The sequence below is a fragment of the Zeugodacus cucurbitae genome, chromosome 6, assembly GCF_028554725.1.
Source record: "Zeugodacus cucurbitae isolate PBARC_wt_2022May chromosome 6, idZeuCucr1.2, whole genome shotgun sequence".
In the NCBI taxonomy this organism is placed as follows: domain Eukaryota; kingdom Metazoa; phylum Arthropoda; class Insecta; order Diptera; family Tephritidae; genus Zeugodacus; species Zeugodacus cucurbitae.
Window position 1 is genome coordinate 29,861,765 of NC_071671.1, and position 16,229 is coordinate 29,877,993.

The 16,229-nt window shown below is 38.4% G+C and overlaps 1 protein-coding gene, 2 long non-coding RNA genes and 1 other non-coding gene across 8 annotated transcripts in view; 2 read left to right on the top strand and 2 right to left on the bottom strand.

Moving 5' to 3' along the window:
* Positions 1-16,229, bottom strand: part of LOC105219775 (oxysterol-binding protein-related protein 2) — a 364,851-nt gene that overhangs the window by 76,090 nt on the left and 272,532 nt on the right. The gene's annotated exons all lie outside the window — the stretch shown is intronic.
* LOC114805197 (small nucleolar RNA U3) lies at positions 4,881-5,089 on the top strand. The gene has a single exon (XR_003753278.1). It is a non-coding gene; the product is annotated as a small nucleolar RNA U3 (small nucleolar RNA).
* LOC128922863 (uncharacterized) lies at positions 5,246-7,116 on the top strand. The gene is made up of 4 exons (XR_008472057.1): positions 5,246-5,497; positions 5,552-6,054; positions 6,111-6,652; positions 6,909-7,116. It is a non-coding gene; the product is annotated as an uncharacterized LOC128922863 (long non-coding RNA).
* On the bottom strand, positions 6,646-16,226 carry LOC128922864 (uncharacterized). The gene is made up of 3 exons (XR_008472058.1): positions 7,282-16,226; positions 7,079-7,206; positions 6,646-7,019 (listed from the first exon to the last, which is right to left on the bottom strand). It is a non-coding gene; the product is annotated as an uncharacterized LOC128922864 (long non-coding RNA).

Consider the following 16,229-nt stretch of genomic DNA (forward strand, 5'->3'; position numbering starts at 1 on the left):
GACGACCCCTGCAAACGTTTTAAGGATAATGATATAAGGGCATGCACCTGGAATGTCCGGACCCTTAATTAGGAAGGTGCCTCTGCCCTGCTGGTTGATGTCCTCATACGACTCAAGGCTGACATCACCGCCATCCAAGAAGTGCGATGGACGGGACAAGGACAGAAGAAGGTGGGTCCTTACCACCCGCATCTATTACAGCGGCCATATAAAGGCGCGCAAATTTGGTGTTGGATTTGTGGTGGGAGAGAGACTCCGTCGCAGAGTCCTGGCATTCACGCCTGTGGATGAACGTCTTGCCACAATCCGCATCAAAGCGAGGTTCTTCAACATATCGCTGATTTGCGCCCACGCCCCAACGGAAGAGAAGGAAGATGTGACCAAAGATGCTTTCTATGAGCGCCTAGAACGCACCTATGAGCGCTGCCCCCGCCACGACGTAAAAGTCGTGCTTGGCGATTTTAACGCCAGGGTGGGTAAAGAAGGTGTCTTTGGCACAACAGTCGGAAAATTCAACCTCCATGACGAAACATCGCCAAACGGCCTGAGGCTGATCGACTTCGCTGGGGCCCGAAATATGGTCGTATGTAGTACCAGATTCCAGCATAAGAAAATACATCAAGCTACTTGGCTGTCTCCTGATCGAAACACGCGTAACCAAATCGATCACGTTGTGATAGACGGAAGACATGTCTCCTGGGTTTTAGACGTGCGTACGCTCCGAGGACCAAATATAGACTCGGACCATTATTTGGGCGCAGCGAAGATACGCACCCGCCTCTGTGCAGCAAAGAACGCCCGTGTAACAAACACAAGGTAGGTTCGACGTCGAAAAATTGCAATCGCAACAGACAGCCACGAAATACTCTACTCGACTTGCACTCCTGCTCTCTGAGAGCACTCATCTGCATCTCGGTATAAGGGAACTGTGGAACGGCATCTCAAACTCACTGCGTACCGCTGCAGCCGAAACTATTGGTTTTCGGCAACGACAAAAAACAAGCTGGTACGATGAGGAGTGCCGTCTCGCAGCGGAGAGAAAACAGAATGCCTACCTCGCAACGTTGCAAACGACCACAACACGTACGGGATGGGATAGATACCGAGAGCTGAAGAGGGAAGCGAGACGCATCTGCAGACAAAAAAAGAAAGAGGCCGAAATGCGTGAGTACGAAGAGCTTGAGAAGCTGGACGACAGAGGGAATGCTCGAAAATTTTATGAAAAAATGAAGCGACTTAACGAATGTTTCAAGACCGGAGCATCCTCATGTAGAGACCAAGGTGGTAATCTGGTAACCGATGTAAAGGGCATACTGGGATTATGGAGGGAACACTTCTCTGCTGAATGGCAGTGAGAGTACAACACCAGGAGATGGCGAACCCGATCCCCCAATCGATGACGATGGAACAGATGTTCCATTACCCGACCATGAAGAAATTCGAATAGCAATTACCCGCTTGAAGAACAACAAAAGCAGCGGGGGCCGATAGATTACCGGCAGAACTATTCAAATACGGCGGAGAAGAACTGATAAGGTGCATACATCAGCTTCTTTGCAAAATATGGTCGGAAGAAAACATGCCTGACGATTGGAATCTCAATGTGCTCTGCCCAATCCATAAAAAGGAGATCCCACAATCTGCGCCAATTACCGTGGGATCAGCCTCCTAAATATCGCATACAAGGTTCTATCGAGCGTACTGTGTGAAAGACTAAAGCCCACCGTCAACCAACTGATTGGACCTTATCAGTGTGGCTTAAGACCTGGTAAATCGACAACTGACCAGATATTCACCATGCGCCAAATCTTGGAGAAGACCCGTGAAAAGACGATCGACACACACCACCATTTGTCGATTTTAAAGCAGCTTTCGACAGCACGAAAAGGAGCTGCCTTTATGCCGCGATGTCTGAATTTGGTATCCCCGCAAAACTAATACGGCTGTGTAAATTGACGTTGAGTAACACCAAAAGCTCCGTCATGATTGGGAAGGACCTCTCCGAGCCGTTCGATACCAAACGAGGTTTCAGACAAGGTGACTCACTATCGTGCGACTTCTTTAACTTGATGCTGGAAAAAATTATAAGAGCTCCAGAGTTAAACAGAGAAGTTACAATGTTCTACAAGAGTGTACAGCTCCTGGCGTACGCCGATGATATTGATATCATCGGAAGCAACAACCGCGCCGTTTGTTCTGCTTTTTCTCGCATGGATAAGGAGGCGGAGCGAATGGGTCTGGAGGTGAATGAGGACAAGACGAAATATCTCCTGTCATCAAGCAAACAGTCGGCGCATTCGCGTCTTGGCTCCCACGTCACTGTTGACAGTCATAACTTCGAGGTCGTAGATAATTTCGTATACCTGGGAACCAGCATCAACAACACGAACAATGTCAGCCTCGAAATCCAGCGCAGAATAACTCTTGCCAACAGGAGCTACTTTGGACTGAGTAGGCAATTGAACAGTAAAGTCCTCTCTCGACGAACCAAAATCAAGCTCTACAAGTCGCTTACTATTCCCGTCCTGCTCTACGGTGCAGAAGCTTGGACGATGTCAACATCAGATGAGACGACACTAGGAGTTTTCGAGAGGAAAATTTTGCGCAAGATTTATGGTCCTAAGAACATTGGCAACGGCGAATACCGCAGACGATGGAACGATGAGCTGTACGAGTTATACGACGACATTGACATAGTTCAGCGAATAAAAAGACAGCGGCTACGCTGGCTAGGTCATGTTGTCCGAATGGACGAAAACACTCCAGCCCTGAAAGTGTTCGATGCAGTACCCGCCGGAGGAAGCCGAGGAAGGGGAAGGCCTCCACTCCGTTGGAGGGACCAGGTGGAGAGCGACCTGGTTACACTTGGGATCTCCAACTGGCGCCGAACTGCGAAGGAGAGAGAGAGATGGCGCACTATCGTCGATTCGGCTATAACCGGCTAAACGGTTGCAACGACAATCACATGCATACTCAATGCAGATCTCTGGTCCAGATCCATTGCTGGCTGGCTTTACTCGCTTTGTTGTGAGAACTGTCAAAACAGAATAGAACTATACTAGAGCATATGAAAAGAGACCAAATGAAGCTTTGATTCAAGCGCTTGAAGTTACGAATAGATAGATCTATGCTCTATTTGCCAGCGCTTCTGGCGCTTTTAACATTTGGAATTGTAACTAGGGTTACCAGTTTGGGTAAAATGTACCAATTTCAGTATTTTTTTTGCTTCCACATTGGCACACAAAAATTTATCACATATGCGTTTGCCAGTACAAATAGCTAAAATGTATAATATTTAAAATATTTGATATATGTATGTAGAAATTTACAAAGAGTTTATAATAATATAACATTTAACATGAAACAATTAGCAAGATTTGTTTGACTTTTTGATGTACATACAAATATTAAGAGTGTGGCAACAGTAATTATTTTTCAAGCGCTCATTTGGTCATACAAGCATTCAAAGTACGCAAAGTCAATGAAAGCATGTAAAGCCAGCCAGCATTGGGTCTGGACCTTAAGACTTTTCCCAAGTCTGGCTATAACTCAGCATTATTTGTACTCAGCCACAAATAAAGCTATGGAAATTAAATAATTTCATGTAATGTTTAACAAAAAGTGGGCATGGCCCCGCCCCCCCAATAGGTTTTTGAAGTTATATAGAGAGAGAGTGAATGAGAGTAAAGCTCTAGTTATCCATGCTTGACTTGACCTAGAGAAACTTGAGAACTGTCACATAAAAGATCCGTTTAATGGGCCTTGCATGTATTTGATTACCGAACGCATGACTTGACTTGAAAGTCTGTTGAATTTAGACGTTGACATTTGAACTGCTCTCCATCTCTCACTGCTTCTCTTTTCATTCTCATTATGACACTATTCCAGTGTTGCCTGAATGCTTTCGGTTAAAATTAAATATGTTAAAATTCGAATCTTTAATATTTATAAATCTTCAAATAAAGAAAAAATGAGATAATTCAGAGGAGAATACCTTTTTCAAAACAATTATTTTTTAATGTGTTTAATAAAAAAATATTTTATTTTATTTATAACGCAAATTTTTGTTTAACTTTAAGTGTAATAAACAAATCAAATCAAATAGGTACGGTATGAGGGTAATTTTTGCAACAGAAACATAACTATTGCGAATCTCTGCAAGAATTTGTGGTGATCTGCTCAGAAAAAAAATATTTTGGAATTTATGTAATGAAAAATTGATTGTAAATTTTCAAATACAATTTGAATAAATTATTTATTCACCTATCATTTATACGCTTGGCTGGCTCCAAATTATTACATCTTCTAACAATTCTAAATATCTAAAAACTGAACTACGCGTGCACGTTTCTTTTGTGCTGTTCTGCTCAAAGCTATATTCATATATTTATTAAAGAGTTTTCTTTCAAACAGAAAATCTTCACATGTTTACAGATTTCCTAATAGTGAAGATATTTTGTATACTAGTTTTAAAATCTTCAATCTTGGTGATATTTTAATTTAAAAAACTTAATTTTAAAGCTAAATCTGCACATTATTCAACTCTACCCAGAAACTATAATAATAACAGCTGAAGTTGAAGTTGTGTGAAGTATAACTGCATCTAAGTTTTCCAAGCCAAATTTTTCTAAGGTGAGTTGAGTCAAGCATGGGTAAGTCAGAGAACTTAAAGCACTTGACATGCTTATGCTATTTGAGCAATTCTTGTTTTTGTAGAACAATGTTTAAATTTTTGGTTGGTGACATATTCACATGAGTACGCACATGTATGATTGTATGCTTGCGCATTATTGGTTGGTGACATATTCACCAACTATGTTTGTTTCAACTATTTTGTGTGACTTTTGGTTGAAATACTCTGCGTTGGCCGTTGAAAAGTTAAGACTATACTTCACAGGATCATTTCTGTAGTCAGTTTTCATTTACTTTCTTTGCAAATCGAAAGTATTAGCACTCGCGATGAGGAGGTATATCGTTTTATCTGACAGCGTGAGGTTTTTCAACTTCATTTCTAACTTCATTTTGTCTTGTGGCATATTAGAAATGATGTTTCTTCGATGATCGCTCGGTTACAACGGATAATAGCACGTTCACATATAAGCAGGTTATGGTTAACAAAAATTAACCTCGAAGCTAACCTAGTTGCGTTCACATATAGCAAAGATAACCCAATTAAATGAGAGAAATTGAAAGCTGTATCCATTTGTGTTTTTTTTTTGTTTACATATTTTCTTCTTGTAAAAAATAAGTTAATAAATGAGTGATGGATTCAAAATGGAAAAAATTTTTACTTTTGTTTGCTACAAACCAAGAAGAAAGCAATAAATATCTAGCTGCATTAAATTCCTGTAGCCGAGAATATAAAGTTGCTATCCAACAAAGTGAGCAGGAATTACGGATACGAAGAGCTCGAGTAATATCGATTTATTATGAAATATTAATGTTGACAACAATACCTCTTTGTAAAGAAATAAACCCAAGAAGTTTTTGGGCATACGTAAGTAAAAACAGCACAATAAATTATAAACACATTTAAATACATATACTTTAGAAGCGACATGGGAACTTCTGGGAAAAGGATGTTCCATCAATGAACGACCGCGTTTTTAAGGAAACCTTTCGCATGAGCAGGGCAACCTTTGATATAGTGTGTGAATATGTCAAAGGTATTACCAAACAGGATTCATGCTATAGGAAGTGCATCCCATTGCAGAAAAGGGTAGCCGTTGCCGTCTACAAATTAAAATCTTCGGCGGAGTATGAAATTGTTGCACGACTATTCGGTGTTTCGAAGGCAATCGTCAGCGAAATATTTCGTGCTTTTTGCCAAGAAGTGTGGCAATCATTGCGTCCCATTTATTTGACAGAACAATTAAGGAACAGTGAAAAAGTGGATGAGTGTGTTCATGGGTTTGAGAAGCTTGGCTTTCCGCAATGTCTTGGTGCCATAGACGGTTGCCACATTAAAGTTCGGCCACCTGGGAAGGATTGCACGGCCTATTACAATTATAAGGGGTGGTACTCTACAGTTTTATTTGCCCTTGTAGATTATAGGTTAGAGGTATAATGAATTTTCACTTGATATTTTCATTAATTTCTTTTTTATCCAGATATCGCTTCCTCTACATTAATGTTGGCTGCCCAGGTCGATGCAATGACTCAAAACATTTTTAATGTAGCAAACTAAATACTGCATTGAAGGACCCAATCTTCACTGCCAAAAGCAAAACTATTAATGGCGTGAATATTCCTGTGGGCGTTATGGGTGATTCGGCTTTCCGATTTGCCAACAATCTAATGAAGCCCTATCCATTCCAAGTACATCCTCCAGAGCATTAAAAAATTTTTAATTACCAATTGTCCAAATGCCGAAGAGTGGTGGAAAATGCATTTGGACACCTAAAGGCTCGTTTTAGGAGAATAGGGAAAGGAGTCGACAACCACATCAAAAATGTTCCTCTTATAATTAAAGCAGCCTGTACATTGCATAACTTTTTAAATTGTCATAATTACGTCATCAACCACAAATGGATAGAAGAACAAACCACTTACGAAAGTAGTGTACGCCTGGAACAGCCCGAGCACACAGATGCTGTAGCAGATTTTGAAGCAGAACCTGAAACAATTAGAAGAGCGATTGCGAATTCATTTTGTAAGTTTGTTCTACATTTGTAATTATTTTTATTTTTCATTTAACAAATTAATAAGGTCTTTATAAAAACTTTTCGTATTTTCACTCATTTCTTTTAAAATATCATTCCTTTTCTCTTCCGAAAGAACTGCTTTTTCGGTTAGTTCCATCATTCTTTCTTGTACCCCTCTCATGGACTCCATTTCTTTCTCAAACATATCTGTTTTTTCCAAATTCTCTATTAAACGCTCATGGGTTAATTTCCTTCTTTTTGCAGACTCCGGAGTCGTCGAAAGTCCTGCAAGCTCATCGCTTGAAATTAATTGGGATTGGCTGCTCGTCGAAGGATAGATAGCAGCGCAACCAATTTTGTCTTCTGGTTCCACATCTTGAATTAAAATAAAATAATAAATAAAAGAGCAAACAAAAATTTCATTTTTATATTACCTATACTCTCTTGCATGAGTTCTTTGAAATTTACTGCCTTATTAGCACTGACTATTTCTTCCACCTCCTTGTAGTGGATCCAAGAGGAAGGCGAACCACCAGTCATACCCACCGCATTCTTTTCTAATCTATAAAATAAAATACATATTATAATGCTGTGAGTATGCAGCAAAATATACTTTTTTAATTTTAAATGTACTTACTTGTATCGATTGGTAAAATTATGCACTTTTTCCTTTTTTTCTGCTGCACTGTAGTTCATCTGCCTTTTTGAAAACTCCATTTCCAAACGCGCAAAGATATGAAATTTTTTTTTCGCGCTTCGTAATTCGTCTATATTATCTGCCCAGTGCAATAGCAGCAATTTCTCGGCATCTACTGTCCATCTAACACGGTTTTTCCTTTTCCTAATTACAATTTAATAAAATTATTATATATAAGTATATTTGTATGCATAAAAAATAAAAATATATAATTTATGCTTACCGATTTATTTGATCCATTTTTTAAATTCCTGCGAATTTTTTGTCAGTTGCTGTCAAATTTAAGCAAAAATATTCACAATAGATACTGAAGTGTCGCAATTTCGAGTACATTTCGACTGCTTTCCAATGCAACAATGCATATTTTAGAAGGTTATAAAATAACCGCGTAGGTTATAGAGCAGACCGAGGTTATCTTTTCATACAAATTATATGGCTAACCTCGCATTTTATGGGTAGGTTACAAGATAACCTAGTTAACCTAGCTAACCTGCTTATATGTGAACATAGTATAAAACAACTTCTGAGTGGTAATTTTAATGAATAAATTTCAAAGTTTTATACAAATAATTATATATAATAATGCAGTTAATAAGTACAGTAGGGCAATTCACAATCTGGTGCAAATGGTCTTGCATATTTGCAATTGCAAATTCGGTGTATATTTTGTTAGTGTAAAAGCAACAATATGTCAACTGCAGGTTCGCAAGCTTTTGCAGATATTATCGGAACACCAGTTGAGTATAGCGAACAAACAATGTAAATTTCTCATTGCCAGAAGCTGAACCACTACTGGCATTCCTCAGAGAGAAATATTCATTAGATATGATCAATGGAAGAAATGATCCTGCGACAAAAGGAGGTACGACTATTGATGCGGTATTCGCGAGAAATATAGATAAAATAGATGTAAGACATTTCATATCGTATTTTAGTTATCATAATCCAATTGTAAATATTATAGATATCAATCCATCAGAACCCAGACATGATAATTGATTTGGACTTTGCTTTATAAAATGTGAATTTAAGAAAGTATTGGTCACTCCACCATATTTTTATCCTTTCCCTCTCGCTAGTTTTCTTTCATACAAAATGATATGCATTTCTTGGAATATCACTAAGGAGTATAACTTCTTCCGCGCGTAGGGACTCCACACACCTTTTTTGTATATATCTCGAAAACTGAATAATATATATAAACTAAGCTTATATACATATATATATATTTGGTGCCAACTGGAAATACTAAGTGAAGCCAAGCTGCTTTTCACCTGGTTTCACTACGGAGTAGAATTCTTCCTCTTCCGCGGTTTCCTCCAGCGGGTACTGTGCCGAACACTTTTAAAGCTTTCGTCCATTCGAACAACATATCCTAGCCAAAGTAGACGTCTGAAACAAGAGTTTTTAAAGAAGAAATGAGCTGATCACTCTCTTAGAAACTCTCGCAATAGGACCCCAAATTTTCAGGGCCCCGGATATCGAAAATGTAGAACTCATTGTCTAAGGGTAATTTTTCATCGAATATATCGGTAAATCTTTCAGATAATTTATTTTTATTCAAAAGAATTACTCTTCTTCTAATGGTGTGTGTCTGTACCAAAAATGGGTGAAATCAGGCCATAACTTCAAATAGCCCCCATGCAGCTAATATTAAGGTTTTTAGTGATCGGGTGGACTCTATACCATATATATTGGTCAATATGTGAGATATTTTAATAAAATTAAGTGAGACCCGGAATTAACTCAGCCCCTATATACTATATTTAATGATTTTCGTTATTCTAGTGGACTTTATGCCGAAAATACGGAGCAACTTGTGTGTTATCTTAATAACATTAAACAAATAAATTGCGAGAGTATAAAATATTCGGTTACACCCGAACTTCACCTTTACTTTCCTATTATGTTTATGTTTATTATCAAACTATTACTTAGTTTTTTTTTCAACATTTGTTTATTTATTGAATCTGCTCTTTGAAGCCTAACAATAAGTTATAAAATCTTAATTCTAATTAAAACTATACCAGCTCAACCAAGGTATTGAGATGTTTTGGTGAAACGTTGCTCTTCAGTGTGCTGGCATATCTCTCCTTTTTAGACGTGATTGATTACAAGAATTTACTAATGGGTTTGGGTGATCTCGGAGTTTGGCTAAATATTTGTTTCTGCTGTTCTCTACTTCTTTCTTTACCATGAGAATACCAAGATCTTTATGGATATTTTCATTACGCATGTACCATGGTGAGCACGTGATTGTTCTAAGCATTTTTGATTGGAATCTCTGAATTATATCGATATTGGTAGCACAGGTCCTACCCCACAGTTGAATGCCGTACATCCAAATCGGCTTTATGACCGCGTTATATAACAGAACTTTGTTGTCTAGGCTAAGTTTTGAATTTTTGTTTAGAAGCCAATTTAATTTTGCAGCTCTTATCTTCATGCAGGTTATTTTGCTCGATATGTGTTTTCTCCACGTGAGCCTTCTATCCAAGTGAATACCAAAATATGTTACTTCAGACGCTTGGGGTACTGAAATATTGTTCATTTTAACTGCCGGGCACGTTTTTGGTCTTAGGGAAAATGTAACATGCTTGCACTTTTGTTCATTTACATTTATACGCCAGTTGGCTAGCCATTCTTCGACAAAAATCAAATGCTCTTCTATCACTCTTGATGCTATAATTGGGCATTTGTTTTGGGTCACTAAAGCTGTGTCATCCGCAAAAGTTGATGTCAAAACATTACTAGCTGTTGGAAGGTCTGCTGTATATATTATGTATAGAGTTGGCCCTAAAACACTGCCCTGCGGTACACCAGCTCTTATTGGTCGTTCTTCAGATATGAAGTCTCCTACTTTGACAGTAAACTTTCTATTTTTTAAATAAGACTCCAAGATTTTATGCAGTTCGAGTGGTAAGCTTTTTTAATCTTATATAAAAGCCCGTCATGCCACACTTTATCGAACGCCTGAGCCACTTCTAGAAATATAGAAGAACAGTACTCTCTATACTCGAACGCCCTTCTGATTTCGTTAGTAATTCTGTTTACTTGTTCTACAGTGCTATGGTTTGCACGAAAACCGAATTGGTGCGTTGGTATTACATTTTTTTCATGGAGGAAAGGAGATATCTTTGATAGTAACACCTTTTCAAATATTTTAGAAAGACAGGGTAGAAAACTGATTGGTCTGTATGAAGACGGCTGTGTCAAGTCTTTACCTGGTTTGTCTATCATGATGATCTGCGACTTTTTCCATGAAATTGGATAGTACCCGAAACTGAGAATAGCGTTAAAGAGAGCACCTCTACAGCAATATTTGGTAATTCAATTAGCATTTAAGGAGTAATTTTATCGTGTCCTGCCGACTTTTTTGGATTCAGCTCTTTTATGATTTTAATAATTTCAGAAGATGACGTTTGAATAGATTCAAGCGACTCGTTAGCGCTATTGGAGATGATTGGCAGCTTATAGCTGTTCTTTGGGCAATTAGGTTGAAATACCTTTTCTAGGTGATTTGCAAAACAATTTGCCTTGTCTTCGTCACTTCGTGCCCAGTTTCCACCCAAGCCTCTTATAGGCAAGTTGGAGTCGACTGGAGGCTTCATTGACTTTTGGGCTTTCCAAAGAGAATTTCGTTTGTTTGAGTTTGGACACAGTTTCTTTATATAATTGTGAGTGTGGTATTCTTCCTGACGTTTAAGCGCTGTTTTTAGTTTTCGTACAGCATATTTTAGTTGCAGCTGAGTAGAAGGGGAGCGATATAACTGTCATTCACGTCTAGCGCGCCTTTTTTCATTTACAAGCTTTTCTATTTCATTATTAGTGATTTTTCTGCGGCTAATTGGTTTATTATTTCTGTTTGGTGTTGCTACGACAGCTGCATTTGATATTACATAATTAAATTCTCTTATACTTTCATCAATATCTCTTTCCGTATCTATTTTTAAACCAATATTAATGTGGCTACTCACATATTTTTTATATTTTAACCAGTTCGTTTTGTGAGATGTTAGACCCACTTTTGGCTCAACGAATATGGATTGTTCACACAACTTTATTAGTACAGGTGAATGATCAGAAGATAAGTCTGTACATGTATCAACTGTCACAAGCGATCTATCTATATTTTTGGTTACAGCGAAATCAATTAAATCTGGTATTTTGTTGCGATCACTGGGCCAGTATGTGGGCTTGCCAGGAGATATTATATCAATGTTATTGTGGTTCATAATGGTTTGGTACAGCTGGTGTCCTCTCGGATTAATAAGACGTGAACCCCAGTACATGTGTTTTGCATTATAATCTCCACTTGCTAGAAATCTATGACCTAGCGTTCCAAAAAAGTCTTTAAATTCGCTATCTGTAATTTTAAAACGAGGTGGGCAGTATATAGCCGTTAGATTTAAATCACAATCCCGATTTTTTAAGGATATTGTAGTAGCTTGTTACTGGGCTGTAGGATAAGATTCCCGAGCATAGTGGTTTAATCTATTTCTAACCAACACTGCCGTTCCGCCATGTGCTTTTCCGTCCGAGTGATTTGTAACATACAGTCTAAATCCCGGTATTTTAAAATTGTTTTTGTTTGTCAGATGAGTCTCTGATATTAGCATTATATCTATATTTTTTTCAGACAGAAATTTAATAATCTCTAGTTTATGTTGGTTAACACCTTTAGCGTTCCATATAAAAATGTTTAGTATGCTCATTTTTTACTTAATAAAGTTTGCAGCATTTGGTTTTTTGGTTTTGGATTTGGATCATGTTTTGCATAGTAGACATAAATTGGGTCATACATTGTGTAAGATTTATAATCATGGTTTCAATACCACCATTTGGGGGATTTTGCGGTGGTTTCATTTGTACATTGTTTCCTTTTACAACATTGGCATAGGTCCCTTGTACAGTATTATTTTTAATATTACTAGATTTTGGAATATGGTCTGTGATATCTATATTGTCATTACGGGGAGAATGTAACATTTGGTTACGTCGGGCTTGAATACCCTGTGACAACTTCGATTTCAAATCTTTTTAAACAGGACAACCCCTATAGTTGGCAGTGTGACTTCCTCCACAATTGCTGCATTTTTTGTTTAAATCCTCTTTCTTGAGGATACATTTTGAAGTGGGATGTAAATCTCCCCATACCACACAAACACTGCGTAGAGTGCAATATGATTTGGTATGCCCATACTCTTGGCAGTTGGTGCATTGTACCGGACCGTTTCTTTTGTGTGGTTCTTCTACGGTTACTCTACGGTGCAGCAAATATTTTAAATTATATATTGGATGCACTTCGTTCTTTTTAGGCTGGTTAGAATTCGGCATCAATTCAATTCTAAACATGGGTTGTGGCACTTTATTTTTTAATTAATTTCGCTTAATTTAGCAACAAGAGTATTTGAGCTACGCTCGCGCAAATATATTGGGGCGGTTTGGCATATGCGACTGTGGTGGTACCCTTCGCATTATCATTAGAACCATTGCTTAGTACGGCAAATCTGTTGCCATTTAAAACATCAGGTTTATTCTTGATTGGCGTGCCGCCTTGAAATTTTTTAGGATTGATCGCTGACTTCACAGGACTTAATTTCCTTTTAATATTAACGTAGCGGTCAATGCCAATCTGAACAGATGGACCTTTTTTGGTATGTGCATTCTCACCTTGCGTTATACTTTTCTTGGCTGTCTGCTCGCTTGCAGGTACCTGCTTACTTGTTGGTGCGTTCATGTTTGTTGCTGGCCGTTGTTGACTGCGCAGCGCTCATGTTATTGTTTATGGTTTATTTCTCGCACTTAGAATTTGTTATTTAGTATATATTATTGTTTGTATACTTTTATTTTTGTGATTTTTTTGTTTTGCTAACACATTCGGCGTTATTGACTAACGCTTGGCTTAATGCACTTTTTAAATTGTTTTGTTTTTACGTATTTTATTTTAATTTTTGGTTTTAGAGAATAATCACGGAGCGCATCAAATACACGTCCGTACAGGTTGAAAGCTCTCTAATCTAAAAAAGAGATAGTGAGCACTGCTTTTTAATTTAGGAGTGGCCAGAAACGATTTTCTCCACAAGGTTCAAGCAACTCATGACTTCCGGATTTAGACTAAGTATCCTCTGGGTAGCTAACAAACAGTCCTTTGGATGCGTGTTGAAGTGAGAAGGCGGACCAGCTTCTACGGTTGTGCATAGGGTTTGGGAATCACCCAATGAAAAAATCGATTAAAGCCTCGAATTTGAAACCCCCTCTTTATGACGACCCCTGCAAATGTTTTAAGGATCATGATTTGAGGGCATGCACCTGGAATGTCCGGACCCTTTATTGGGAAGGTGCCCCTTTCCAGCTGCTTGATGTTCTCATAAAACTAAAGGCTGACCGCCATGCAAGAAGTTCGATGTATGGGACAAGGACGGAGGTAGCTCGATGTGACATTTACTACAGCGGCCACATAAAGGGGTGCAAATTTGGTGTTGGATTTGTGGAGGGAGAGAAACTACGTCGCCGAGTCCTCGCATTCATCCCGGTGGATGAAAGTCTAGCTACAATCCGCATAACAGCGAGGTTCTTCAACATATCGCCCCAAGGGAACAGATGGACGATGTGACCAAAGGAGAGCTGCTCCGTCACGAAATGTCGACTTGGGGCTGTCTGACCGTCAGTCCAATAACTTCATCCCACTTCTCTACTGGGAAAGAAACCTAGGAAAAGATGGCTATCAGGTATGGCAGCCTCATGCAACACATTAAATATATATACGTGTTCACATGACTTATGAACCTGCAACAACATCACACACACACGATACGAGTTACACATCAGATCACAACACATCATCATACAACAGATTACAAGCACACCACTACAAACTCTCGTATCATACACAGCATCTAATACCGCTCATCCTACAACACAACAACCACACGATCATCAACGAGTCTACTCCGGTATTCACCACCAAAACCATTAAAAGGCATAGATCCGAACGGATCTTCCTCATTCGATGCCATCAGTGAACCAGAACGTTCGACATCTTTTCCGCTTCTGACAATGAACCAGGGAGATCAATTGTTTTTTCCGAGGTAATCATCAGGCCTATAAGGACTCGGAGTTCGTCCGTCGACAACAACAATAATACGCATAACTCCTAACGCGCGCTGTGTGTGTGTATAGTGAATCACCTTCATTCAAAATCACTTTTTATACTCTCGCAACAAAGTTGCTAAAGAGAGTATAATAGTTTTGTTAACTTAACGGTTTTTTGTGTCACCTAGAAATAAAAGAGCTAGATATAGGGTTATATATATCAAAAAGATCAGGATGACGAGTAGAGTTGAAATCCGGATGTCAGTCCTTCCGTCTGTCCGTGCAAGCGATAACTTGTGTAAAAATGAAGATATCTTGACGAAACTTGGTACATATATTACTTGGCACCCTGAGGAGGTTGGTATTGAAAATAGGCGAATGGCGAAAACCGAAAACTTATAAAGTGTCATAACTAAGCCATAAATAAAATAATAAAATTTGGCATAAAGAATCGCACTAGTAAGGGGAATAACTGAATGGATTTTTTTTGGAAAAGTGGGCGTGGCCCCGCCCCTAAATACGTTTTTTTATTTATCTTGCAAACTAATAAAGCTGCATAAACCAAACTTCCTACACTCGTTTTCCTTACGTACCCCATCACACACAAAAAATGGTATAATCGGATAATAACCACGCCCACATCCCATACAAAGGTTATGTTGAAAATTACTAAAAGTGACTTAACTCACTAACGATAAACTTCAGAAACACAAAATTTTACAGAAGAAGTAGCAGAAAGAAGCTGCACTCAGATTTTGTTACAAACTGGAAAATGGGCGTGGCACTGCCCACTTATGCGTCAAAATGCATATCGCAGGAACTACTCGACCGATTTCAATGTCTTGACACCCTTATAACACGTATGAAAAATGGATGAAATCGGTTCACAACCACGCCTACTGCCCATATAACTCAATTTTGCATTCCATCTGATTCCATCCCTTATAATAGATAGTATACATTGATGGTGAAAATGAGTGAAATCGGTTGAGGAATTACCTCAGCCCTTATGTTTTATACTATATATAATGATTGGACTTTATGTAGAACTTAGCCTTTCTTTACTAGTTTTATCAAAGGTTTGTAATAATCAAATTGTTTCAAACACGAAAAAATTAGAAATACAATTGAAAATTTTATAACGTTTAACGAATCTCGTGTGTTTTCGTTCTCACATTCAGGTTATAATTTAGGCACGAAAGTATGCCAGTGCTTCACTTCTACAATACGAATGACTGGAAAATGGAGAACGCAGTAGATGCGGTGATATACTGATCGGAGATAATCGTAAGGTAGCCTTTCAAACAGAAAACCTGCATTTCGGCAAAAAATGTTTTGGAACAAGCCATGTGTAAAGTGGGAGACCAGTCATACACAAAATTCGTACTATCACTGGATAGAAGGCACAGTAGGAGTATAGTTGGAATACTCATTGGCTGTTGACGGCACGTGCCTATAGAATGGGGCTGACGGATAGAGATGACTGCACACAAGGCCTCTAGCATTTTGTGTGAGGCCAGAGTATGATAATATGGAAGAGGTATCGCTAGTGAAGCCACATAACCTTTTAAAATTCGCGTCAAGCGAAGGCATCCCATAAGATGACTACTCACTACAAAACGGCACTAAATCTGGAATCGCAAAGGCCCAAAACTAGTCTATGTGTGGCTCATTGATCTACTAGACTAACCTTTACCAATATTTAAAAATGTTTTCACACATTTGAGCCTTTTTTGCGAAAGTATATATATTCGGTTACACCCGAAAAGCAAAGAATAAAGAAAAACATAATA